General features: G+C 40.5%; 1 protein-coding gene across 1 annotated transcript in view; it reads left to right on the top strand.

The window, feature by feature from the left end:
* The window catches only part of CDH8 (cadherin 8), a 139583-nt gene that overhangs the window by 13930 nt on the left and 99631 nt on the right, over positions 1-26022 (top strand). The window lies entirely within an intron of this gene.

Here is a 26022-nt window from a genome sequence, read left to right as displayed (position 1 = left end):
GATACTCAGTAATTGGCTTTTTAAATCTGGTGCAAGTATGATTAAAAAACCCCAAAAACCCAAGGAAGAACAAAAGCTCTGAATACAGAAGTTATATTTTTAGCCTGAGTTAAACCAGCAATGGAGATGAAGTAACTTGGTAACAGTTTTGATAATCTGTTGGGTTTATTTGCTGATGGAACAAGCTCAGATCACCTGTCTCTGTATGAAATATAAGTGAAGGTGGAAAGCTCATGTAACACAACTCTGGTTTTGACCCTCTCCTGAGTCAGGCTCATAGCTCATAGCTCAGGCCAGTATTCCATCTGCAGGGGAGCAAGGACCTTCTTCCAAGGGGTCCTGACAGTCTGAGTTAGCTCTGTTCTGGAAGTTCTTACCTTTGCACAAAAGAATTAAACACCACGAGCAGAAGGAAGACCAGGGCAAAAGAGAAAGGGTGTGACTGGGGAAGGGAATTAAAAAGGGTGGAAACTGCTGCTGTTCAGCTTTCTGCCCTGGGGAGAGGAATTTCAAATACCTGCCTGATTATATGGGTAAAATACTGGGTGAGGACATGGTCAGCACGTTTCCTGCCTGTGGAACTCTGTCCATCAGGCTCTCTGTGAGACAGTGTAGCTGGTTTTACACCCTGGTGATGTGGAAGGCTCATATTTGTGCAAACTGATGGCTGGCACCTCTTTTCCAGCCTCGAAAAAGGCATTTTGTTGTTTCAGAGCTAGAGAGAATTCAGGTAGAGTTGCTGAAGCTGCTGGTGGATAGAACTCTCAGTCTCTGTGACCCTCAGAAGTCATCTCTCAGAAGCTATCTCATCTGCCAATGTCCAGGTTGGTGCTAGAGGGCTGACCTCACCTGGACCCATGAGCTAAATGACCTGGGCGTTGCTTAGGAAATCAAATTTTGTCATCCTCTGATGGCACTTCTTCTTTGTAGGTGAGATGACCTCTAATACTCCTTATTTCCTCTCGATATTCTTTGAACTGTACCTCAGACTATTTTATTTATAGCTGGGTTTAACATCAGTCAGTGTTTCATGTGAAGCTTGCACATGCTTTGAGCCTGTCTGTAAATCAGGCCTTGCAGAGAAAAGAATGTGTATTTGCACGTTTTGTCAAATCTTAGGGCTGGATAATGTGTTCAGTTTTTAAAATGCAAATTTAAGATAATGAAAAGCCCCCCTCAGAGTGCAGACAGTGCAAAAGCCACAGCAGGGAAGTCAGAGGGTGGCACATTCCCTGGCACCAGTCAGACCATCTGCAGTGACATCTCCCTAAAGAGCTGCTGGGTGAGCTTCTACAAGTTCTGTATTATTTGCTGACTAGAAGTGGTACCATGCACCTTTTCCAGCTGCATTGTGTCTCCCTGCTACTGAAATGAGCTGCCACAAACTTAACTTCAGTGTCTATGACATTTTTACTGTGTTTTGTATCCTTTTGTCCTGTAAAACAGTCTCCTTTGCACGTTCAATTCGTTGCTCACAGGGTCAGCTTCAAAAGGTTCAAGAACTTAGTGGAGCACTTCTCTTGTAAGATGATGAAACCTTTGCTCCTCACACTTATTTTTTTCCTTCTCTGCATTGCTTTATGCTGATAAGGAAACTGAAATTTGAGAGAGATAAAATTTTTTTAAAAATCCTTTGCCATTTACTTTCAATTTGTCCGAGTGCAGCATATCTGTGCTGACTCCATGTTCAGTATTATCTAATGATAATACTGTGGGAATAGAAAAAGAATAATTTCAAAGAAATTAATTTTTTTTTTTTTTCTTTTTTTTTAAATTGTCCAGCTGTTCATTGTCCTTTAAGATACTGGTCAGCCTCACAAATGGATAAGACTTTCTCCATTGGAAATAGGAATTTCAGAAAATTAGTTTATTTCTAAAGTTGGGAGATTAATATTTGAGCTGAATAGAGACTGTGCTGTTGCATTTGTTTGTTTGAGGCATCCATTGTTGTTGGAATTCTCTTGGAGCTCAGTGAGCATTTTCATTATGACAAACAAACCTTTTATTACCAAGACTTTGACACAGCCAGGCAGGTCTGGAGCAGGGAACTTGCTGCTTCTCTGTTCCTCTTAGTATTCATCTTAATTCATCACACTGGCTTCATGTGGCATAAAAATGGGATGCACTTCACTGAAAATATGTGAATATATCCTCAGAAATATGCAGTTGTATGTACCCTGAGATGAGAGAGTCACTTTTAGTATCTATATTGGCTTTTCAAGCAGCAATAAAGGAAACTCTGCAATAATAACTGAGCACTTGTGACTGGCAAACACACTCCTGCAGTTCAGAACTGGAATATGAATGGGCACCACAGGAGGTTTGCCCATTTCTGATGAAAACAGTTTTAACAGCATGAATTTATGAATCTACTCAGTGCAAATGAGAGTTTATTATGCTGAGAGTCCAAAAATGATGCTTCATTTATTAAATTAATACAAAAATTGTATTCAACAGTGTTGGAGAGTTTTGTAGACCTTCCTGAATATCAGAGCTGAGGCTGAAACCATTGACTTGGGTTATGGGAGGTAATGGTGAAAACAGGACAAACTGCCAAAAACTTCCTATTCTTTGCTTGATTGAAATGAATGTGTATTTGGAACAGCACCTGTCACAGTTTCCCAATCTGTGCACTAGAGAAAATGGTGCTTGCCCATTTTGAAAATCCTGGGTTTGTTTAATGAAAGCTTTTTGTAATTTTTTTGCTCTCTAAAAAAGCTTTTGCCCTTCTCAGAATATACCTCCACCACATGGGTCAGCTGCAGTCATTGCTGCAAGATTTGAAGCATTGACATTTACTGTAGTACTGTCTGAAGTAGCTTCAAATTTCCATGGATATGGCAGAGTTCAGAACATAAAATTCAGGCAAATTTGATACCTAGTGCCACATAACTGTGAGTCTTACTGCCAGATTTGGATATCCAGTCTGCCAGCTGCACTGTGCACTGCCCAGCTCATTCAAACCATATGCCTTGAGCAAACAATCAGCAAAGTGTGTTAAAAGCTCTGAGAAGTACCACATTAGCCATACGTCAGCCAGCTGCATGTCCTGCCCTATTAATTTCGATAAAAGCTTACCCCTTCAAAACTGATTTTTTGACTTTTTTGTTCTAAAAATACAGCTTAAATAAAATCTGTGCATCTGCAGTTAGGTTTACAGCAACAAATTCATTCTATCTGCAAAATAATCCTGAAATTTTGGTTTGACTTTAAAAGTTTCCCTAGAGACAGAAGAATCCATTACAAGCTTTTCTGTATCTGGAAAGGAAACAGTCACTCATGAGCACCCTAAAGCCATTTCTAGCACATATTCTTCATACTCTTGGGGGACTCTTGCCCAGAGTAGAATGCTCAGTCTTGTGCCATAAGAAAAATGAAAAATGTATGTATTGTTTTCCTTCCTTTTGTTGGATTAGCCGATGCTCACCCTGCTGGAGTCGCTACCCTGAGGCTGTTTGCAGGAGTGAGTCAAGAATGCACTGGCAGTAATAAACATGTAAACTGTGTATTTGTATGGCTCCCTACATCTGTGAGGCACTGCTTTGCCTCTACACCTCTGTATATTTGTTTTATGTGCCCTGGTTAAAATGGATTCTCTGGCGTTTATGTTTATATAGCCATGGATTGTTATTATCTGCGTATTAGAAGAAGGGGTGAATATGAAAAAAAAGAGATAGCAGTGTTGTTGTGACAGGTACAAAATACTTTCTTAGGGTCCAGGGTAGTATTATTTTAGATTCAATTTTGTGGGGTTTAAAAACCACAAGAACAATGCATATTAATACAAATGTTGCAGCATCTCTGAACGGAAATGAAATATTTTGCTCCAAGCTCTTTTATCTAAATAAAAAAAGGGTAGCAAGTATATTGTGAATGAAACGTTTTCATTGCTGATTCTTACCTACATAGTCTTCTTCTCTGATCCTCTGAAATATTTTATCAGGAGAAACCAATGTTGCAAGTGCAAAGGCAGAACAGCAGAGGAGCCTACTGGGGTTGGTTGTTTGTTCTCCACAGTGCTCACAGTTAAGCCAAAGTGAGGCACAATTAGGCAGGTAAATTCAATCTACTTTCTATCAGTCAGACTGATTTATACCATTATTAATATCACCCTGCAATGTTAGGGGGGAAGAAAAAAATCTTTAAATATTTGGGACAGTAGAGAATCTGACAGACTTTAATTGTTTCTTTTGACTGGAGCATCTCCGTGCCCATGGGAGGCTGAGGCAGCTGGGGCTGCTCAGCCTGGAGAGGAGCCTCAGCTGAGAGGGGCCTTCAGCCCTGGGTGTCCCCATGTCTGTCCCTGTCCATCCTTGTCTGTCCCTGTGTGTCCCCATCTGTCCCCATGTCTGTCCCTGTGTGTCCCCATCTCTGTCCCTGTGTCAGGGAGGGCAGAGCAGCCCCAGGCTCTGCTCCAGGCCCAGCAATGGCCCCAGAGCCACGGGCAGGGCTGAGCCCAGGAGCTGCCCCTGCACAGGAGGCACAAGTTGTGCCCTGGGCAGTGCCCAGCCCTGAGCAGATTGTGCCCAGAGGCTGTGCAGGCTCCTCCCTGGGGATATTGCAGAGCCCTGTGCACACACTGCTGTGCCCTGTGCTCTGGGATGGCCCTGCTGGAGCAGGGAGGTGGCACCAGAGGAGCCTCTGGGCACTGACAGCCTCACCCATCCTGGGATTGTGTTTTATTTCTCTTTTGATCTGTGAAATTTCTCACAGTAAATACAAATGACAAGGACACAGTTCCACTCTACAGGCCATAGACTGTGTGCAGTAGATGTAACTCACTATTGTTTATCCTTTGTTGCTGCTCGTCTCATCTCGTTACAGACCTTTAATGACTTTATTGGGTAATTTATCGACTCAGCTTCCAGTTTCCTTTTTCCTTCCATTGGAGGTCATTGCAGACAGAATACATCTTGAATGGACACAAGATATCTCACTGTTCTCCATAGCTTAAAATTGCTAAAGCTCCTCTGTGCAGTACTTCTGGACAGTTGCTCTCCTCCAAATTCTGGTCCCCATATTAACAATGTCAAACATAGTTCAAGACACTGGCAAATTGTTGGAGCTTTATTCTACTTGTGGTGGAGGTTGCTGAAAACCCAACAGCCTTTTACCAGGTCTTGACTGTGGCTATGAAGTCTTAAGACAGGTCTGCAGAGACATAATAACTGATAAAAATACATGTTTATAAAGGTTGCTTCAAGGTTGGGGATGTGGCTCCCTGCAGAAGAATTCCTCCAGTGTTAAACTGATGCTACACTGGATGAGAGCCAACAGGCTCTAAAGTTGCTCTTAAAAACCTGGAGCTGGAGATCTTTTCAGAGAATACATCTGTATTGCTAATTTGCACCTTGAAGGAGGAAATTGGCTGGAGAGTTGGTGAGAATGAATAAATTGATTCACAGTGGGTTGACAACTCCCTGTGTCTGACTTTCTGTGAAACATCTGTGGGTGATGCCACCACAAAATTTGACTGCTGGCTCGCAAGCTGGTCTACTATCAATATGTGATTAAAAACCTGTTGCTCAGATATATGAACTGGATTCATGGCACTGTTTTCCAGATTACTTTGTCTAGCTTTGAATGGGTGATAAAAGGGCTGGAGCAGAGCAAGGAAAAACCTACTTCTTCAAAAAATGTCATCTCTGCTGGCTCTCATAGATGGGCAAGTGGAATAATGCAGCAGAAAATCAAGCCCAGGTCTGAAAGTAATGATTTTTCCAGAAAATATTTTTCATTATAAAAATATTTCTTTTTACAGTTTTAGAGAGAAAAATAATGAAGATGGGGAAGTTTTAGCAAGTATTACAAGGTGAAATTTCTAGCAGCTGAATCATTAAATGCACTCATTTGTAAACATCACTGATGGAGATGACAAGTTGTATAGATCACAATTCTTCTCTTCTTGTCATGAGGAGTGGTGATTTATTATTTGAGTAATCATGCAGCACAACACAAAATTTAGATTCCCCAAGAAAAAGATTTGCAATGTTTATGAATGTATTAGTATTTCATCATTAGAAAATTATGAGCTCAGAAAAAAAATCATTAGTTTCTAAAATGTGATGCTTGTACACTGAATAAAGCTATAATGTAAACCAGACAGGCAGACCTGTGAATCAAATGCTCCTGCACATCATATATTAAAGATTTTCCCGATTTCTTCCTGCTGTAGACAAGGAACACTCATATTTGTGCCACTTTAATCCATGATGAAGGTGCAGCCTGTACTCAGAAAAATGTCCCTATGTTGAACACACTTATTAAGTATAACTGCACTATTTGTTGTTTTTTTTTCATCCTGAGAACTGTGCAGAGATACAAAGATTAAATGAGACAAGAGACTCAGATGTCATGGCAGTCTACACTTGGTGCTAAAGAATGAATGGATAAAATATATAAAATTCTTAGCTAGTGTCTTTCTGCAAAGGAAAACATAATATTATGCAATTACACAATATGGGCAGTTAAATTTATTCAGCCCTTGTAGAAGCTGCCTGTGGCTTCTTTTGCCCCCCAAACAGACATTACTGTAGCTTTATTCTGAGAAGCAATTTGCTGTATCACAGCTGGCCATCAGTGAGGCATTGTAGGCCTATTTCTGTGCTGGCCTTCAGTGGGGTGTTGTGATTCCCTGGTGCTGCCCTGTGCCAGGACACACACTCCCTTCTGACTGCAGTCAGGAGCAATGCATGTGTGTTTGTTGAGAGCACAGGCTGCAAGTTTGTGTTTTCGGGCTAAAGGGAAGGACTATTAACCACAAACTCCAGAGCCTCTGATTTTATAATTGGAAATCAATTGGGCAAAGCCTAGTTTTGCATATGCGACCTCTTCCTGTGACTGTATCCCAGAATGGTTTTCTCCTGAAATGATTTGCTTAACAATTTTACATTAACAGCTAATCTATTTGCAAAATCAGTTTGAGATACTAAATTACCTGTGTGCTTTTGGCCACCACATAGAAAAAAAAAAAGCTTAACCAACATGAAATTATCTGAATGGTGGTGTTTTTTTTGTAATTTACATGTTAATCTCATTGTTCATTTACTTTAATTAAAAGCCATCACAAAAGTTATTGGCACTGTGGAGTTGCAGTGACTTTGGTAAGGGCACAGTGGGGCCCATTACAGCTGGAGTTTATATTGTTCTCTTGTGTCCAAGGAGGGTAAAATGCAGCTCGAGTGTGTTGGGCCAGACGTTGCTCAAAGACTTTTACTCAACTGCTTTGGCCACCACGGGCCTGTGTGGACTCATTTCTGTCCTGATTACCCTGGTGTTTGGAAATGCTCTGGTGGCGAGGATAGAGCCTTTCCTATTATTATATTTCCTATTATTATTTCTCTGGTAATGTGCACAGAGAGCTGTTTAGCTCTCTGAAAAGAAGGTGCCTGGCCAGTGTATTTAATACCAATGACCTTCAGAATCAGGGCTGGGGAAACAGGACCCAAAACCTGTTTTGTTTCCTGGAAAGTGAACTGTGCAAACTGTCATAAGTGACAAGTTCCTCAGGGGCCAGAGTGGGGCCAGTATTATTTAATATCTTCACTAAGGACATGGATGAATGGATAGAAGGGGTAGATTAAATCAGAGATTAGGAAGAAAAGTGAGGGAGGCCCTGGCACAGGGTGCCCAGAGAAGCTGTGGCTGCCCCTGGATCCCTGGCAGTGTCCAAGGCCAGGTTGGACATTGGGGCTTGGAGCAGCCTGGAAGAGTGGAAGGTGCCACTGCCACTGTTGCTTTTTCCTGTATTACAGTGCTTGATCTTACAGAAAAATATCAACATGGCAATGTATAAAATATGTTGCTGTTCTGGTTAATTTTATGTTGGAAATGGAAAGCTCTTTCTATGTTAAAAGGGAAAATTCCTAATTATTAACTCAGTAAAATTTTGGGGGATTTTTAATTTGGAATAATTAATTTATTGTGGTGGTAGCAATTTATATGCCAGGAAGCAGAAATGAAGAAACAATCTATTGGGTTTTCTCTTTTTGCCTGAGGTCTCATTATCTGTGCAAGCTTGTTATTTACTACCCCAGAGTAGTGATGTTGTAAAATGTGCAAGAATAACTGAGATTTGTAGTATGATAGGGCTGAATTGAATTGAATTGGATCTAAGTAACTGCAGATGTGGCTGGTTTCATCTTTATCAGCTTATCTAAGCCTTTGCACTTAAAGGCTTCTGTCAGTTCAAAGCACAGGCACTGCTTGGTTGAACAGAACTAAACTGTGGTAGCACTTCTTAGCCTTTCAAAAATAATTCTGATTTTAATTCAAACATATGTACTACAGAACTTGGAGGAGTTTAGATATGCATCAATTAAAAATGCCTTTCTGTTTTAATATAAGGAGGCACAAAAAAAGGAAACATATCAAAGCTCTTGAAGTTTAATTTTAGTTTTCTCAAAAAACGCGTCTTCTTTCCATGTGAACAAATATAATTGAGTTCTTTCCCCACTCCCTTGCTTAAAATAAAAAGAAAAAAATCTCTCTAATATAAATCGAGATTTAGCATCAAAGAGCAATTTTGTCAATACAGGCATTTGGGGAGATTCTTAGAATGTCAGAATAATTATAACATTAGATTTCTGTTCAGCATAGGGATAGACAAAAATTCGCTACTCCAGAGCATACTGAGATATCTAAATGCATTTCTGCTTTTGAAGTGATGGCAGAGCCAGAAGTGCAGCAGGTTTAAAATGGCTTTTTTATTTTTTTTTTTATTATTATTTTTTTAAATTTATTTTTTAAAATTTTTTCTGCCTTGGGTTTGAGTTTGTATTTCCAATTTTGATAGTTTGTACTTCAGCTGGACATCATGGCACATTCAGAGGAGAGCTGAATCCTTTCTTTTGATGATGTTTTTTTCAAAGGGCAGAAATATGGGCCCAATATGGATCACAAATAGATCACTTCAAAAAGAGCCTCAAATTTATGGCTGGAGATTTCCACAGTGAGAGCAAATTCAGCCTTAATTCATTTGCTACTGAAATATATTCACAGCAATCCCAGAAAGGGCTGTGAACAGGAATGGCTGAGTTTGTGCATCAAAACTTGTAATCCAAAACCCTTTGGCCAAGGTAGGGTCTGTGAAAGATAAGCAGGAAGAAATTATTAGGAAGAGACTTAGTTAAAGAACTAAGGAGATCTTGAGTCCAATAATTTCTTTTCCCTTCCCAAAACTCAGTCCATCTGCTTTCACACTCCTGGGTGGTATTTGCCATTTATGAAAACTTGACTTGAGTCTTAATGATATCCTGTATAAGGTGAGGATATGTTTTGAAAATGTAATATTTGGATCCCTGGAAAAAAAAAAATAAGCAGTTGGATTCCCTGTAGTGTTTGTGCACTTGGACTGGGCTGATGAGAGCCAAGGGATGAGATCCAGGAAACTGCCTGTGGTGCCTTGGAGATCAATGCTTGGCACCAGTGTGACCCTGAGGAAGGGATCCTTCATCATCTCCCCTTCCTGTGGTGCAGCACAGCCCAGTCCCTGGCACAAATCTCAGATGGGTCTCAGAGGAAACAGCAGGATGTTCTCTTATGCACAGTGCCCCAGAAGATGGGGAAAAAAGGCACACTGGAGGAAAAAAAAAAAAAAAAAAAAAAAAAAAAAAGGAGGGGCCGGGGGGGAAAGTGAGAAAACAAAAGTTGAGAGATTGGTTTGAACATGTGAGGCCTTGGCACCATGGGGTGATGCTGTCACCTCCCAGTCTCCTAGCACAGGAGTCAATTGTGCCCGTCCTTCGCTGAGACAGCTCCTGCACTGTGCTCCATGTTCCCTGGGACCTGACAACGTGTTTATTGATTCCCAAAGATGTTTTCTGGGGGAAAATTATTGCCTTCGCAGGTGAGATTTCTCTGTGCTCATTGTGGATTGCTGAGGAGCTGGAAGGGGCTCCTGTCACTGGGAATGATGTAATGTAATTTAGGAGGAGATGATATGGGGATGTTTGTCATCCTGTGATACAGCTCAAAGATTTTCATTACAAGCTACAAAAAAAGTAATAATTTAAAGGTCTTTCTAAATCCTACACAAGAAGGAGTCTCAGTAGATATTCTAAATGTGGAATTTACTCCAGTCTTAAGTCTTCCTGCTGGGATTATTTATTCAAATTGTGCAGAAAGATGCTGAGTCATAGTTGTGACGTCTTTTATCACAGACAAATAACACACAATTTTGTTTCTTAAGATACACTAACAGGAGATATCTTGATCTGTACAACTCGGGAGCACAATCTAAGATGTTATTTTAGAGATAAATTAGTATGTACTAGATAAATGATTAGGATGTGGTTTCTTAGTTTCTGTGAATTTGAAGTCAGGCAGTAACAGGCTCAACAGGAGTGGCTAGTGGGTGCTGCAGCAAAGAAAGCCAATACAGGCTCACACCAGCAGCCAGAGTCATTATCCCTCTCTACTCAATGCTTGACAGGCCACACCTGGAATATTGGGCTCAGTTTTGGTCCCTGCTATGCAAAAAAGAGGTGGACAGGCTGGAGAGGGCCCAGAGAGGGGCCACAAAGGTAATCCAAGGGCTGGGAAGCTGCCATAAAGGGAGAGGCTGGGAAGGCCGAGTTTAGCCTTCAGAGAGAAGGGTTAAGGGAGACTTTATCTCTGTGTTCCAATATTTAAACGGCAGCTGCAAGCAAGATCTTAGAACCATGGATTGACCTGAGTTGGAAGGGACTGCAAAGCTCATCCAGTGCCACCCCTGCCATGGCAGGGACACCTCCCACTGTCCCAGGCTGCTCCAAGCCCCAATGTTCAGCCTGGCCTTGGGCACTGCCAGGGATCCAGGGGCAACCACAGCTTCTCTGGGCACCCTGTGCCAGGGCCTGCCCAGCCTGCCAGGAAATGCCTCCCCAGTCTCTAATCCAAACCTGTCAGTTTGAAACCATTCCCCTTTTTCACCAGGAGTCCCATGGAAAAGATGAGGGGTAATGGGTAAAAGTTCTTCGTGCAGAGATTCCAACTGAACATGAAAGGGATAATTTTCACAGTGTGAACAACCCAGCCATTGGAATAATCTCCCCAGGGAAGCAGTGGATCCCCCAACATTGGGCATTTCTCAGATTCAGCTGCACAGGGTGCTGGGCTGTCTTGTCTAGACAGTGCTTTTGCCATGCTCTGGCCAATAAAGGTTGAAGCAGATGATCTTTGAGGTCCCTTCCATCCTGGTGTTCTGTGATTCCATGAAGTCTTTAAAGCACTCAATAAAATGAATATTTGCTGTCCACCCCCGAGTCGAATTCCAATTCTTGTTTATAACATTATAAAGTTAAAAAGAAAGTCCGATAATTGTCTCCAGCAGACTCATTTGCATTATTTCCTCCTAGTAATTACATGAACAATGGGAATTCTCTACCTAAGAGCAAAATACATGTTGATCTGTATGTACTGAAATATAATCACAGCAAATGTGTTTTAATTATGTGCAGAAGTAAAGGCACGGCAGAAAGCTGCTCTAATATCTACAGAATGAGTCATCACCTAAAAGGACTAAAACATTAAAATAAAGCTGGTTCTAATAAGGAAAATAATTAAATTATGATAAACAAATGAAATGAAATTGCTTTATTTTTGTTGGAAGGAAAGGTTTAATTGCAGGATTTGTGTAGGCAGTAGGAAAGGCTTTGCTTTTAAAGGAAATAAGATTTTAATTCTCCTAGAACTTGAGTGCTGTTTCTGAGATGAATGATAGATTTTCATTTCATGTGCACTTGAAAAGTTGAAGAGAAAAGATACTTTTGTGTCACTCAAAATGCAAACTCCTGAAATACCAAAAATGTTTTGGGGTAAGCAGAGTATTTTAATTAGATGAAAATGAAACCCCTTGCATGATAACAAATAAAATTATTTTAAAAGGAAACATTCTGTTTACATTTTAAACATACTAAAAAAGAGAAACACTTTAGAAGAATAAAATTAATGCATATACAGCTATAAAAAGCTTTTGAATGAAAAATATAACTGAAGAAAACAACATGATCAGAAAAATATACTGCCTTGGTCCTTCTCTAAACTCTTTTTTTTCTAGATCAACTTTTTAGCAATATGAACAGTTTGTATCAGTGAATTATTATTCTTGTCTAGAAAAAAAATACAGGTGAAAAAAACCTATGCAGCTCTAAGGGTAAGGCTGGAATTCTGGGGATGTTTTCTGAGCAGCCATCATTAGGACCTTTAACTACTCAGTTTGTTCTGGATGTTGGGCCTCTATTTCTGTGTTTCCTCAGCAGTGGAGCAGGCAGATGATGTGATTTTTGCTTAGCAGTGGTGTGGAAAACCTCTCTTGGTTACTGTGGTGACACATTTGGCATGTGGGGTGATGTACATGTACAAAAATTCCCTGTATTCAGATCTGGATGTTGATAACATCCTCTTGATTGCAGGAAGACAAATAAAAGGGTTGTGCTGGTTTGTGGGAAACTGGGAGTGAATTGCTGGTGCTCATGATGTGTGATCACTCAGCACTGCACCCCAGGGCTTGATGACATGGCCTCTTTGATGATGACTCTCTTTGCTTGGGCTATCAATATAAAGTGTCACTTCTAGAAGAGAATCAAGCCAGAAGAGAGCTTTAGCCACAGGGAGGGAGAAGAAACTAGCTTGGCAATAAGATCCAAGGCAGAATAAATAAAGTCTGAGAGTATTCTTAGCAATAAAATACAGTCGCTATTGAATAGAATGTTATCCAAGTCAGGTATTATTTCTGGGGGAAAAACACCCAAACAACCAGCTCACAGGCTCCATATCCATCTCTTCTGCAGTCAAAGAAGCTATTGAAATCTATGTTATCTCTGCAAACTTGTGGCTGGCCTTACAGAATGTAATTCCTCATGTTCTCCTTGGTTTTAAGCAGCTGCTATCCTGATTTCCTCTCATGCAGATTTCCTGCAAAACTTCTTCCCATCAGGCAACTCCCCCATCACTTTGATGGTGAGGGATTGCTTCTCCAGTGCTTCCCCACAGGCCTAAAAACTCAGTAATTGTCAAATCTCTTGTAGGCAAGAGCAGGAAATGGAAAGAAATGTACTTATCAAACATAAAACTCTCCAGGTAACCCTTAGAGTAAATATTTTCCCAAGCATTCCTGGATTGTTGGGGCATTTTTCCTCTTTGCTGAAGACTGTAGTTTGTTTGGTTTTTATTGGAAAAAAAAAGGAAAAAGGAAAAAGAAAAGCTCCAGTCATCTTGTAATCAATAAACTGGCATCTGAAAGTTAAATATTCTCAGTTTCATTTTCTGTGGCAAGGTTTAAATTGCCTAACATTCCTGTAACTTTTTTCTCCATGTGTTTTAGGAGTCATATCCTTGGTATTTATTTTCTTTTGTTTTTTTCCTCCTTTCCCATGTATTTACTCAAGACATTTCTATTTCTTAGTTTTTCTCAGCCACCAAACTGGCTGATATTTGGCCTTTGAGTTTCACTACTGGTGTCCCTTTGGAACGACATTTCAGCAGATAGAACAAAGCTGAGATATGAGGATTATTTTTTTCTTGTGACAATACAGCATAATTTAGCTGGAGGCTTTTTACATTTTTCCCTATCATCCATCATCTAATCTGCATAACCTCATTCCTTTTTATTACTAAGGGACAGATGTCAGACTTGTAACTATTTAACTCTAATATAAAAGTTATTTTTTGAGGGATGAAGAGTAAGTACACTGTATGGAATACAATTTCACTACAATTTCTCATTTTGCCTTAAAAATATAGATTCTTTTTAGATCCAGAGAATGGTTAGAATTAATGTGATGTTCCTCTAAACTGTCAGAACTGGACTGAGTAGACACCAGAGTAGCAAACAACAAGCACAAGGTTTAAAGTTCCAGGTCAGCTGTAAGAAATCCCAGGTGTTCATGGATCTGGTGGCTCTGGATCTTTAAAAGGGGATTTCCATCCATATTTATGGATAGTAGAGTCTCCACAAATAGGACCCATCCGTAAGAGGCTGCTTGTGTAACAACTGAAACCTAAAAATTTTCCAGTCTTTCTGGATTCTTTAACAGACCTGGACCTGTTTGTTAAACCTACTTATCAATAATATATGAAAGCAAAGCAGAATATATAACTGGACCAGGAACTCTGCTTTTCTTATGGATTTCTCTCTGTTATTGGGAATGTCAGTGCTGCAGTCCCACAGAACTGCTGTGTGTTTTCTCTTGGGTTTTGTGCTGGTTTGGAAGTGCAGGGTTTCATTCAACCTAATTATTTTGTCTTGAAAATAATGCTCAAGCTTGTTGTAGCACTGCATTCACACTTCCTCATCACAGCTCGGGAGAGAAAAGGAGCCTGGAGAACCCAGGGGGTTTCCCTGCTCAGCCCCCTTGCCAGCACTGCTGCTGTATAATCAGCTGCAGTTATGCACCAGACTGGAGAAAATGATGGCTCCAAGCGTTCCCGTCCTTCTGCCTTTTCCTGAGAGCAGCTACCAGTTAGTGGAGTTGGCACAGCTGAGACAGGGAACTCCGGGCCAGCTGATAAACACACACCAACCCACAGATCACTGGTGAGGTTTTTAAATAGCCTGCCATTTTTAGTGTGGGTGGAAAAAAGAATTTGGTTTAATGCTGGTGTGATTGTGATTTCTGACTGGTCATGGTTCCAGCTTGTTCCAAAACAGAGTTAACCTTTGATGAGTGAAGACATGTTTGTTAACTCGGTCAGTTTTTGTGTCAGAATATTCCTAGCAAGACTGACCAACAGTGCATTGACAGTGCTGATATTTTGTTGAGGAACTTCATGCAGCAGATTATTTTTTCAGTTAACTTTGCCATCAATGTCCATTTACATACCCAATAATCCCATCTCCATAGGCAAACAAAACATTCCATCTCCTATATCCTGAGTAAATGTGAAAAGGCAGCTTCACTGCCTTGATAAATAATCTCAAACATTTTACTTTACTTCAGGGTCTTGCTATTTTCAACACTTTATTATCTCCCAGAGAGATAATTGGTAATCTCATTATTTATCTTGTTTATATGGAAGTCAGTTACACCTCTATTAGTTATCAGAAAAAATATAAAAAATAAACTTGTAGGCCAGTGGTACATGCTGACTTTGACTGGGCTATAAATTGTGGTGTCATAATATGAATTAATAACTAGTTAATTAATAATTAATAATTAGTCGTGCAGGGGGGGTTTTTTGTGTGTTTTTTTTTTTTTTTCTTTGAGGGGATATTTTTGCTTCTGTATCATTCTTGTAAGTCTTTGTGCTTCTCATAGAGTTTTGTCCCTTCAAATTTGAGACAGAGACTCCTACTGAAGTGTTTGTATCAGACCTTAAAACCATTCAAATAATAATAAAAAAATCCTCTCAGGACTAGAAATTTGTGAAGACATTCAGCTGTATTTTTCCCATGAGTTTGAGTCATGCTGAATCCATAGGTAGCAACTGTAGAAATTAGCCAATGTCTTTGAAAGTTGTGTTTGTTTGTTTGTTTGTTTGTTTTTAATGATGTATTTTGGGTTCATTCTTCATTGACTCTAGTTTAGAAAAAGGGAAGAGGAAAAAACCCCATCTGCTATTTCCCCGTCAATGGAGGAGAGTGAGATAAGCTGGGGCAGGCTGTAGAGCACAATATAAGAGTCCTTGTGGCAGCAGGGACCTCTATGTGTTATTGCAGTACAGGTAATTAATAACCATTATTTACAGCTCAGTACTGACTGCAGTTGTCCCCTGCCCAGCTGCCATTTGGTGTTCTCAGTAGATTTCCCTTAGAAACTCCAGCAGGAATAGCAGGAACCTTCATAAGATATTTGGATTTTGTTTCATTCTTGTATCCAGGGTATAATTTGGGTAATTTAAGAACTCAACTTCACTTTTCATTATTGTACCTCTTCCTCATCTTTGTAAAGGTGGCTTTTCTGTGAGCTTTTTATCCTGAGCACACATTTTATTAGAGAAATCTCAGCAGAGGAGGTTCTTGGAGATCTTCGAAGTTCTCCCTCATGCAGCTGTTTCCCTCTTTTGTTGTGTCTTTTATGGAATTTATGTTCTCCAGTGGGCAGCCTGATGATCAGTTCTTTGAAGCAGGGGAAATACACATTCAGTGTATTTGAAAGGTGCTCAGAAATCATTATTTAGTCTTATATACCTCAAGTGCTGAGGTATATAAAACTAGCACAGCACAGCAAGGAGCTGGAGCTGCTGCAGAGCCCAGAGGAGGCTCCAGGATGAGCAGAGGGATGGAGCAGCTCTGCTGGGAGGAAAGGCTGGCCCAGCTGGGATTGTTCACCTGGACAGGAGAAGCTTTGGGCTGAGCTCAGGGTGGCCTTGCAGGGCCTGAAGGAGCTGCAGGAAAGATGGAGAGAGACAATTGGCAAGGGCTGGAGGGCCAGGCCCCAGGGAATGGCTGGCAGTGGCAGAGGACAGGGCTGGATGGGATCTTGGGCAGGAATTGTTCCCTGGCAGGGTGGGCAGGCCCTGGCACAGGGTGCCCAGAGAAGCTGTGGCTGCCCCTGGATCCCTGGCAGTGCCCAAGGCCAGGTTGGACACTGGGGCTTGGAGCAGCCTGGGACAGTGGGAGGTGTCCCTGCACATGGCAGGGGTGGATGAGCTTTAAGGCCACTCCCAATGGTTTCATACATCCGTCTCCATCCTTTGTCAATATTGGGGATGGATCATCAAGTCAGCCTCTGCTGGCAATAAAATTGACAGCCCAAAGGGAAGAACCCTCTGAAGTCATTCCTGGAGGCTTCACAAACCCATTCTGGGATTCTTTGCCTCCTGTCTTTACCATAGTGAGCATCCTCTCCTTCCACCCCAGCAGAGGGGAATGCAGGACAGCTGCTCTCCTGTCCTTCCTGGGAGGAGCATTAGGGAATGGCAGGGAACAGCTGAATGGGGACAGGGCCATATGGGGTTTTGGCTGTTCCATGCTCACAGAGTGCTACGAGCTCTCCCCAGCTTGTGTGGGCAGAGCAAACCGACAGTGATTCAGCCATCATTAAATTAGTACAGATGTCTCCCGCAGCCTCCCACAGGAGTCCTTCCATGAGCTCAGACAATTTGGATAAAGGTCTAGACTAAATCATTGCTAAGTCTATATGGATTCTGGCTGGTTTGAGATTGACATATGTTACACACTTCCAGCTCCTGGGATACTGATTTGTATACATGTTGGCTGTATCCATGCTGAGGCAGAGCTGCTTTTTTGATAGGATGCTGACCCCAAATATTGAATGTTTGGAATCATAAGGTAGCTCAGGTGCTTATAGCAAATGACATAAATACTCTGAATAGTGCCCACACTTATAATCATAGCACTGCTAATTTTGCTTCCTTTGAAACAAATTAGGTTATCTGATTATCACCAAAAAAAGGTGATAATTGTCCCTGAGACTGGAGTCTCCAAGTGTCCTGGGCAGGGGACGGCAGGGTTCAATACAAGTTGCTGGAGGATCAGAGGTAATACCTCAGTAGGAATTAAACCCTGCTGGAACAGGCACAGTGGTTTATTTCTGCATATTTAATACTGGCGATGTGTAATGGTTTATGCATCTTCTCCCCATTCAATTCTTCCAGAAAAGCATTAACAAAGGCAGAAGCTATGATCTTTCTCTAGTGGTTAAAGGAATATTTCAAATTTAATGGTGTTGCAAATTGATCGCATTATGAGAGACATAACCTTTGCGAGTGAGTTTGTGAGAAATTCACAGGAATGCATGACTTAGTGGAAATGCATGGGAAATTACATTAGGAAGCTTTGAAAACCACAGAAGTGATGAGGCAAATAACTCCTTGTGAAACTGCATGAAATGATAATAACTAGTTTCAACCAGGTTCCTCCAAATAACTCACAATTCTGCATGAGTTATCCCTAATAAACATCTAACTGCAAGAAAAGAGGGAAAAATAATCAAATTATCCTCATGTAACATCTATTTATTCTGATGTATGACACTGTGATGTTGCTGTGTAATTGCAAACAGAGCAGCTCTGCAGAACTGGTTCTGGTTTGTTTGACATCTCATAAGGAGTTTGTTTTGTAGCATTTCCTAGTTGTGTTTATTTTCACATTCTAAGTAATTTGAAAGCTATTTCAAGTAAGAAGAAACTGCTACTGCACCCCTGTGAACAGTTCACAGGTTAGTGTAAGTGCACTAGAAATCAGTCATGTTGTCACCTGTAAGCAGATAGTTTATAAGAGAAGCAATATGTAAGTACCCACAATTTAATTTTTCAGCTCTCTTTATTTCACTGTTACCTTCTCAACAGCTTTCAATTTTAGCTCGAGCTGGCTGCAGAGCTGATGTTTATATTTCTGCACTGTAGCTATGTTTGACAGCCAATTGCTAGAGAAGAGCTTTCTATTTGCACTGCCAGCTTTACACATTATGTGGTTTTAGACAGTACTTACTTCCTTGTTCAGACACTGAAGGATGTTAAGCAGTAATCTTAAATTTGAAAAATTACCTTCCAAAAAAAAGAGGTATTTTACTGCTTTCAGACTGGTTTTATTAAATATTATAAGCAGAAGACATCCTGCATGGATTTGAAATTCTTTTATTAAAAAGGAAGACAGGTTAAATATATTATCTCTGGGAGCTTCCCAATCATTTTGAGCAAAACATGAGAGGAAGCCAGGCTGATGAAAGCAGCTGAAAGCAGGGCCTTGAAGGATTTTAAAATCATGACAACTTCAATATGCTTAAATAAATAGAAATGTCTTTTCCCCTTTGCCCACTCTGGCCTGTTGTACTTTTCTGTGCCTTGGCTGCTCTAGGCTCTAGCTCGTGTAGTTTGGCAGATTTTGTAAGCAGCCTTCAAATTACTGCTGTGCCTACATAGTGATTAACTTTTTTATTCCTCTTCTGCAGTCCAAAGACTATGTATTGTGAGATATGGCTTTGACATTCTGTTGAGGAAATCATTCCAACAACACAAAGAGGCCTTGGTGCTCAACTGAAGTGAACTCCGGGCTTGAGAATGAAGCCTGGCAAGTTCTAATAAGTCTTTAAGGAGGAAAGGAAAAAATACAGCTCAAACAACATGGCAGAAAAGCTCAGAACATTGTGAATAAGATGATGATGATTAAATGAACAACAGAGTAGGATTTGGGATATGGGAACTGCTGAGCTTCTGGCTAGCCTGTGGAATGGGAATTCCTATAGCTTATGGTTTTGTACAGCCATCTCCATACTTTGTCTGTATTGAGGACGGATCATCAAGTCAGCCTCTGCTGGCAATAAAATTGACAGTCCAAAGGGAAGAGCCCTCTGAACTCATTCCTGGAGGCTTCACAGGCCTTACATGTAGCAAGAACTACAGCATAGTTTGTGTCCAAGACTGACAAGCTGGAGGAGGCAGTAATGGCTTTCCTGCTCTTTCACTGAGTTGGGAAGAGAGTGACAAGTGCAGGAGGAGGCACTGTTAATTATAATGCCTGAAGCACTGGAATTGTTAATGTAAGAGCTTGACCCCAAACAGTAGGAGATGACAGATACTTTTTTTCCCCCATAAAGACACAAAAGAGGGAATATGTTTTACAAGACTAAAGCTGCATGCAATTTTTGAGACTCTCTATGCCCAGCTCTCAGATCTCCCGTGGCGAGCCACTGTTCACTGTAGATGAAATAATAGTGAAGTAAATGAGATGGGAAAGGATTCCTCTTCGGCAGCGTGACACAACTTCATCTCATGCTTCCAAGTGTCAGGAGCAGTCGGGTTAAAAAAACCGCAGAGCTGCTTGCAGGAGCGGTGTGTGCTGGAACAGGGGAAAGGAACAGCAGCCTGGGTTCAGAAATAGTTGCATGAACTCCCAGCTGGGCAGAGAGCCAGCTACAAAAAGGTGCCAGCCATCTGAGGCCACTTGACATGGGACACTGGGGCGTTAAAGAGCCGTGGAAAGCGGGGACTGGAGGCGTCAGGCCAAGCTGCGGTGGGACACAGGTCAGGGGCGGTGGTGGCAATCTCAGGACAGAAGGGAAGACAGATGGTATTCCCAAATGGAAAGGGCCAAGGCCAGAGCTAGGAAAACAGAAAGCTTTAGGTATCATCTGGCTTAACATAAGGACTCAGAAACAGCAAGGTATGTAAGCAAGGAGTGCAGGAAAAATCAGCCTGAGAGTGGGGTTTGGGTGGGAACAAAGTGCCTTGTCCTGGTTACCATCACAGCCAGCAGGGTTCTGGGTGGGATGTGGAGCTGGGGAAGGCTTTGCATCTGGGGACGTGGTTTCCTCCTTCTTAGGAGGTTCCCCTGGCAAGGGGAACACAACAGTGAAACAACACCAGAAATATGTAAAAATTCCAATTGTAAGTTCATATTGAGACTAACTGGACATAAATGTGTGAATGTCTAAAAATGGCCTGAGTCGTTCCATGGTCTGGATGTTTTTCCTAATGTTTCCTAATCTTGGTGAGACTGAATGTGGGTTTATCTCTTCCTCTGTTCCTCCCATCTGTAAAAATAAGCAGAGCTATATTTTTTTTTCTCCCAAGACATTAAACAAAATTAGATATTAAAGACTGTTAATTCAGGCTGGTGAGGAAGGCAGTACATGATACAGAAAGGACCAATGGCACTGTGACCAGGAAGGACTTAGATCAAGATTCAGGCAGGTTCCTGACCTCTTTCCTTACATCAACGGGTCATAATCAGTGGATTAAAATAACCTGTTAGATCCCAGGCTTGTCTGCAGTTTTCAAAGAGCAGTTCACTCCAGTGTTCCGTGGGATGATACCAAAAGGTAAGCAATGAAAAGTCATTTGTGCACAGTTGCAGCCTGAATATAAACAGAGACAAAATTAGCAAATCAAATAGAATAAAAAAGCAGTAACAAAAAATAAACAGAAACATAAAAGAAGCCATCTGGAATCAAAGATACTCAAATGACATGGTAGGAAACTGAGGCAGACAAAAACAGAGATTACACTCTTAAATGAAATTGTTAGAGATATTATTGCTTTAATTCCCTTTGAATCTGGTTCTGAAGCTGCAGCTGAGAAGTGTGAGCAGTAATGTTTTTTGACAGTTAATCGAGAGGCTTCAACTTACATGATTCTTGGGTCTTAAATGGAACCTTTGTCATCCACGGACATCTCTGTTTCCCTTCTGAAAGTGTTCCAAGGACTGACGTTATGTCAAGAGCATCAACTCTCTGCCCGAATTTGTCATTACCCTGAATAATAATACAGAATATTTGATTCTCTTCTTCCCCATTGTGCATTTATAATTCCCATTACTAAAGATGGGATCAGCCTATCCACAGAGAAAATGAAAGATTCTATTAAATTGAAATTAAATTCACTTTATTAATTCTGTGTTGTGTGCAAGTGAATCAAATCTATTTATAATAGTTTAATTAGGAATGACTCTTTAAACTCAATAAACATGTTCATTGTCCATGATGTATCAGGGCACATCAAGAATACAAGAAAAACCTTTCCGTAACTCCTAAAGAGGTTCATGTTTTTAGGAAAAAAACCCAAAACCCCCCTGCAAAGCCACGTACAGAAAGAAACACCTGAAGAGTAAGGTGCATTACAGTTTTTGAAAGCATTTCAAGGCCAGCATACAGTTTTTTGATGTATATATAAAATGGTTGTAAAAGTCACTAAAACCCTTCCATACTTTCGCAGAATGAGTGAGAGCTTCTTAGAACCCAGCAGTTTCAGAAAAGAGTCATAAAAAGCTGAAAATTCCATCTCAAAGTCCATTAAATGGGGTCTGCCTCATAAATGAGGAATTTTATTGCAAGGCAAAGGTAAAAAATAGAAGAACTTGAAGCATTAGGACAGTGCTGGTGTGTTGTGCTTGTGTCTGTGAAACATCAGGTGAAAATCAGTGAGGCCCCCTTAAAAGAAAAGATTCCAGAGTTGGGACAGGGAAGAATGATGCAAATTTTAAAATGAAGTTTTAAGGGCATATGATTCCCTTTCCCTTGAAACAAGTACGGGGTAATTCCCTTGTAATTACATGAAGATGAATTAATTACTTTCTAACAAACTCAAATAAAAACTTGACTACATAATACCGCCTTCTCTTGCCTTAATTAAAAATGTCCAGGAGCATTTTCATAATGTGTCGATTCCACCTCTCCCCCCTCCCTTCCCCACATGAATTATCTCTATATTTATGGGTTTTTCACTGATACAAGGAAATTGGGATTGCAGATCCTCCCACTGATGAGGGTCTATTATGGGCTGTTGTGTATCGAGTTGTGCAGCAGCACCACACACCAGAGAGGGCTGGAAGTGCCCAATCCTCCTGCAGAGGAAAACCAACAGCTTTCTGCTCATCTGGGCATGGCCCAGCCCCAAGTGCATTATGCACTCTCCTGATGGTGAACACATGGAATTCTTTGTGCTGAGCAACCTGTTGTTTTGACTGCCTTGGGTTTGCCAGGTAGCTGAGTGAGAGCAGGTGAGACAGTTCCCATCTGCAGAGGAGACTCATAAATCTGCTCAGAATTGCAAAGGAGCTTCACCAACCTCGCTCCCAGCCTTTGTCCATACATTAAATCTCTGGCTGCAAATGCAGTTTGGAGCCAAGTACTTGCTAAGAAAACCTTGTTTAAAATATGCTGAACAAAGAGTTATGGAATAGGAAAATTTAATGACAGTCCCACACTCCTGGAGTTGTGTTTGACTGCAGAATAGCACTTTTGCATCTGCAGAATATACAGGCTCTTAGAATAAGTTTCATCTCTGCAGTTTCTCTGGCATGGATTTTAATTATACATGTTTGCAGTATATCTATACATGAAAGACTATAAATGTATTTTATACCCTTGGATAGTGTATTGGCAATACTTTTAGATGTGCATTGGTCGTTAGTGAAAATAATGTTAATTTTATGGCAGCACCCTGTGTGTGCTGTTCCTGTCAGCCCTACCTTCATTGATTACCATCTTTATTATCAGATAGAACAGCAAAGGAATTAATAAAGACTAGAAATTGCTGTAGTCTGAGGGTTCATTTGGAATGAAGTTAATTTTTTAGGAAAAAAAGTGATCTGTGCTGAGGCTACAGGAGAGCTATTAATAAGGTATTAATACAGGGCATCTGCATCACCATTAAAACTCAGAGATGGTCCAAAGTCACTCCTGTCTCATTAATCCAGGCATGAATTGGGTGATGGACTTGCATCTGGTGCTTTGAGAGAGAGATATGTTTGGATTTACAGTCCCGTGGGCAGGGCAGTGATGGAGGGAGATGATTTCACTTCCTTTGAAGTCTAATGAAGTGAATCTCACATAATGGAAGTGATTTTGCCTCTCTCTGAACAAGCTGAAGTTCTCCATAAAATGCGTTTGTCTGTTTGTTTTGGGGTGCTCTCTAGCAGTGGGACATTGGGGCAGATACAGACATTTTCTGTTTTAAACAGAAATTCTTGCTGCATCTGGATGTTGCCCTGAAAAAGGTCAGCTTTCAAGCATAGGTGTAGCAAATAAAGCTGCAGATGTGGAAAGCAGTTTCATATTTACATTTGTGTGGCTTTTTGAGCAGAAAGCACTATTTATTTCTCATACTCATTATGCCCTTCTATCATTCACCTAGATCCTATATAATTATGTGTTTAATGATCTTCACCCTTCACACGAACACAGCTTGCCGAGGCTTGACTCTTGCAGTAAATTATCATTCATGTCTGGTAGAAGAGAGGAAATATTACTTGGGAAAGTGCTGTGCTATCTGACTTCACTCTGTGATATAACTTTGTAATAGATGATGATGACTTAATCTTAAATCTAAACAATAAAATGATTTTGAAGAAGTGGCCCTTCCATAGGTCATTTGTTATAAAATTTTGATATTAGAGAGTAGAGGATTTCAAAACCTAGAAAAATGATTTTAATTATTTATGTCAGTTTGGATACTCCCCATAGATTGAAGTCAATGCCACATTTACATCTTGTTTTTTCTATTAAAGAACTAAAAAAAAGGAAGAAAAATGCCACTATAAATCTTTGGGTAAAAAACTGATCTTCCACTCGTCAGACTTAGTTTCAACTTTAATATTATAAAATGCTCTTATGTACTTTGTTCAGTGTTTAGCCCTTAATTTTATAGTGTTTCAAATAGCAATATTTGAATAGCAAATAGCAATTCTTGCTTTCGATACAATGGAATTTAACTTATTATAGGAAACAGGTAATGGTAATTGTAGACATTTTCATCATTTTAACTGTTGGTATCTCACTAGAACTGCAAAGCTTTTATGGCTCTGCATTAATATCTACCAGAAGTGATTTATGAACCATAACTGCTGTTGGATATTATGGGTAAAACCTGAGATTACACAGACAGCTTCTCTTACTTATTAGCAAATAGCAAATTCGAGAACATTTGAGCCTTCTCAAATGTCTGGGTGGGATATCTGATTTATTCCTAAAAGTTCAGGTTATAGATTTTCCTTGTGTGGCTGGGTGAGCTGAGATGTTCCCAGTTCCTCTGCTGAGCTGTGGGTGTCCAGACAATGCTGTGATATTACATCACTCTAACTCAGCTCTCAATATGCTGCCAAAAGCTTCATATGCAATGTTAATGCCATATAGATTTTATTCAGGGAGCAAACAGATGCTTAAATTATAAACAATCTGTTTAAAACACAGATTCTGGATTGATCTTTACAGGCTCTGGGGCCCTGAAAATAAGGATCATAAGGACAATAACCTTAAAGGCAAGAGGAGTTGCGTTAACTTTCTGAGCAGACCAAACTGTGACACCAAGCATGAGGAGAGGGCAGCAGCTCAGTAAATGAGGCTGATTGTTCTCGAGCAGGAGCTGATGGCAGGTGCAAAAAGAAAACCAGATTGAACTTTTGGAAAAGGGACTCAGCTGTCGCTTGACATCTCTGTGTACGTTCCTGTGGGCTGGGTAGGAAGAGTGAACTGGATTGAGTCATGCATATTCACAGCTAAAGTGCTTTGAAAAAGTTGTTAAAACAATGGTGGCGTAATAAAATGCTGCCCAGCAAAACAGAGAGGGTGAGTTCACACCTCGTGTGGTTCGTGGGAGTTCTGCCATTATTGCAGAGCAGAGAATGCACTGGTGGCCAGGATTTTGTGTCTGTAACAAACCAGATCAACAGGGAAATCAGCCCTGGCTGCTGCTGTCCACTCTGCTCATTGCAACAAACAGAGCTTTGAATTTTCTGAGCTCTTGAACAGCTGAATTCCTGAACAGATGACTTGTAGACACAACTGTTTGTGAGCAATCCTGGACAGGAGGACCTGCAGAGCCACTTGTGACATAAAAATCTCCCTGTGGTTTGGCCGTGGCTGGTGCTACAAGGCTTTTTTCCACATATATTTTAATATCCTAATGCAAGCTCTTCTATTAAATGATGATGCTGCCTGGCCCTGGCAACCCCTGCTATCAAATGAGAGTAAAATGCATAACCAGCAACAACTTCTGTTGAGCTGTCTGCATAAAATGAGCAAACAGGAAAAACTCTTTAGTGCTGGTTGTAACTCATGTTGCAACCTAAGCAAGTTGTACATATTTCCTTCAGACTGTCTTTTGTGAGGCAGAGATAAATAATAATAGATGCAAGTTACATTTTTAATGATGTTATTCACTTCTTATTGATCATATTGAGTGTGTTAGACCTAACAGTAAACAGAATTTAAACCCCTATTACTGTGTGTTCAAGTTATTATCCTGTGTTTTTGAATGTATTGACAGTGATACACATGATCCAACCAATTGACACTCTCCCTCTCACAACCTAAAAATTATTGGAGATAATCTGAAATTTAGTATTTAGCTCTGAGCCTACCAAAAAGTCGGTAGAAGTCCTTTGTCCCCAGGTTTTTAGTTAATAAAAAAATTTGAAAGAAAGAATATGTTTCTCATACTGCTTAAGTTTATTATAATCCTCTCTTGTTTTTTTGAAAAGCCAAATACAAATTTAATACAATTTTTTTCCCTGATGGGGCTTTGAGGAGAATGGGAAGATGTGTGCAAGGGTTCTTCTACAGGGCACATACTTTTAGAATAAAGATCTTAGAACCTTTTAAGTTCTGAAAAGATCTGAGTTCTGATAGAGCTTTTAATTTCTGT

This window comes from Zosterops lateralis (genome assembly GCF_965231275.1).
Source record: "Zosterops lateralis genome assembly, chromosome: 12".
Taxonomy (NCBI): Eukaryota; Metazoa; Chordata; class Aves; order Passeriformes; family Zosteropidae; genus Zosterops; species Zosterops lateralis.
The sequence above is the reverse complement of the archived record's forward strand: the minus strand, read 5'-3'. Positions and strand labels throughout refer to the sequence as shown.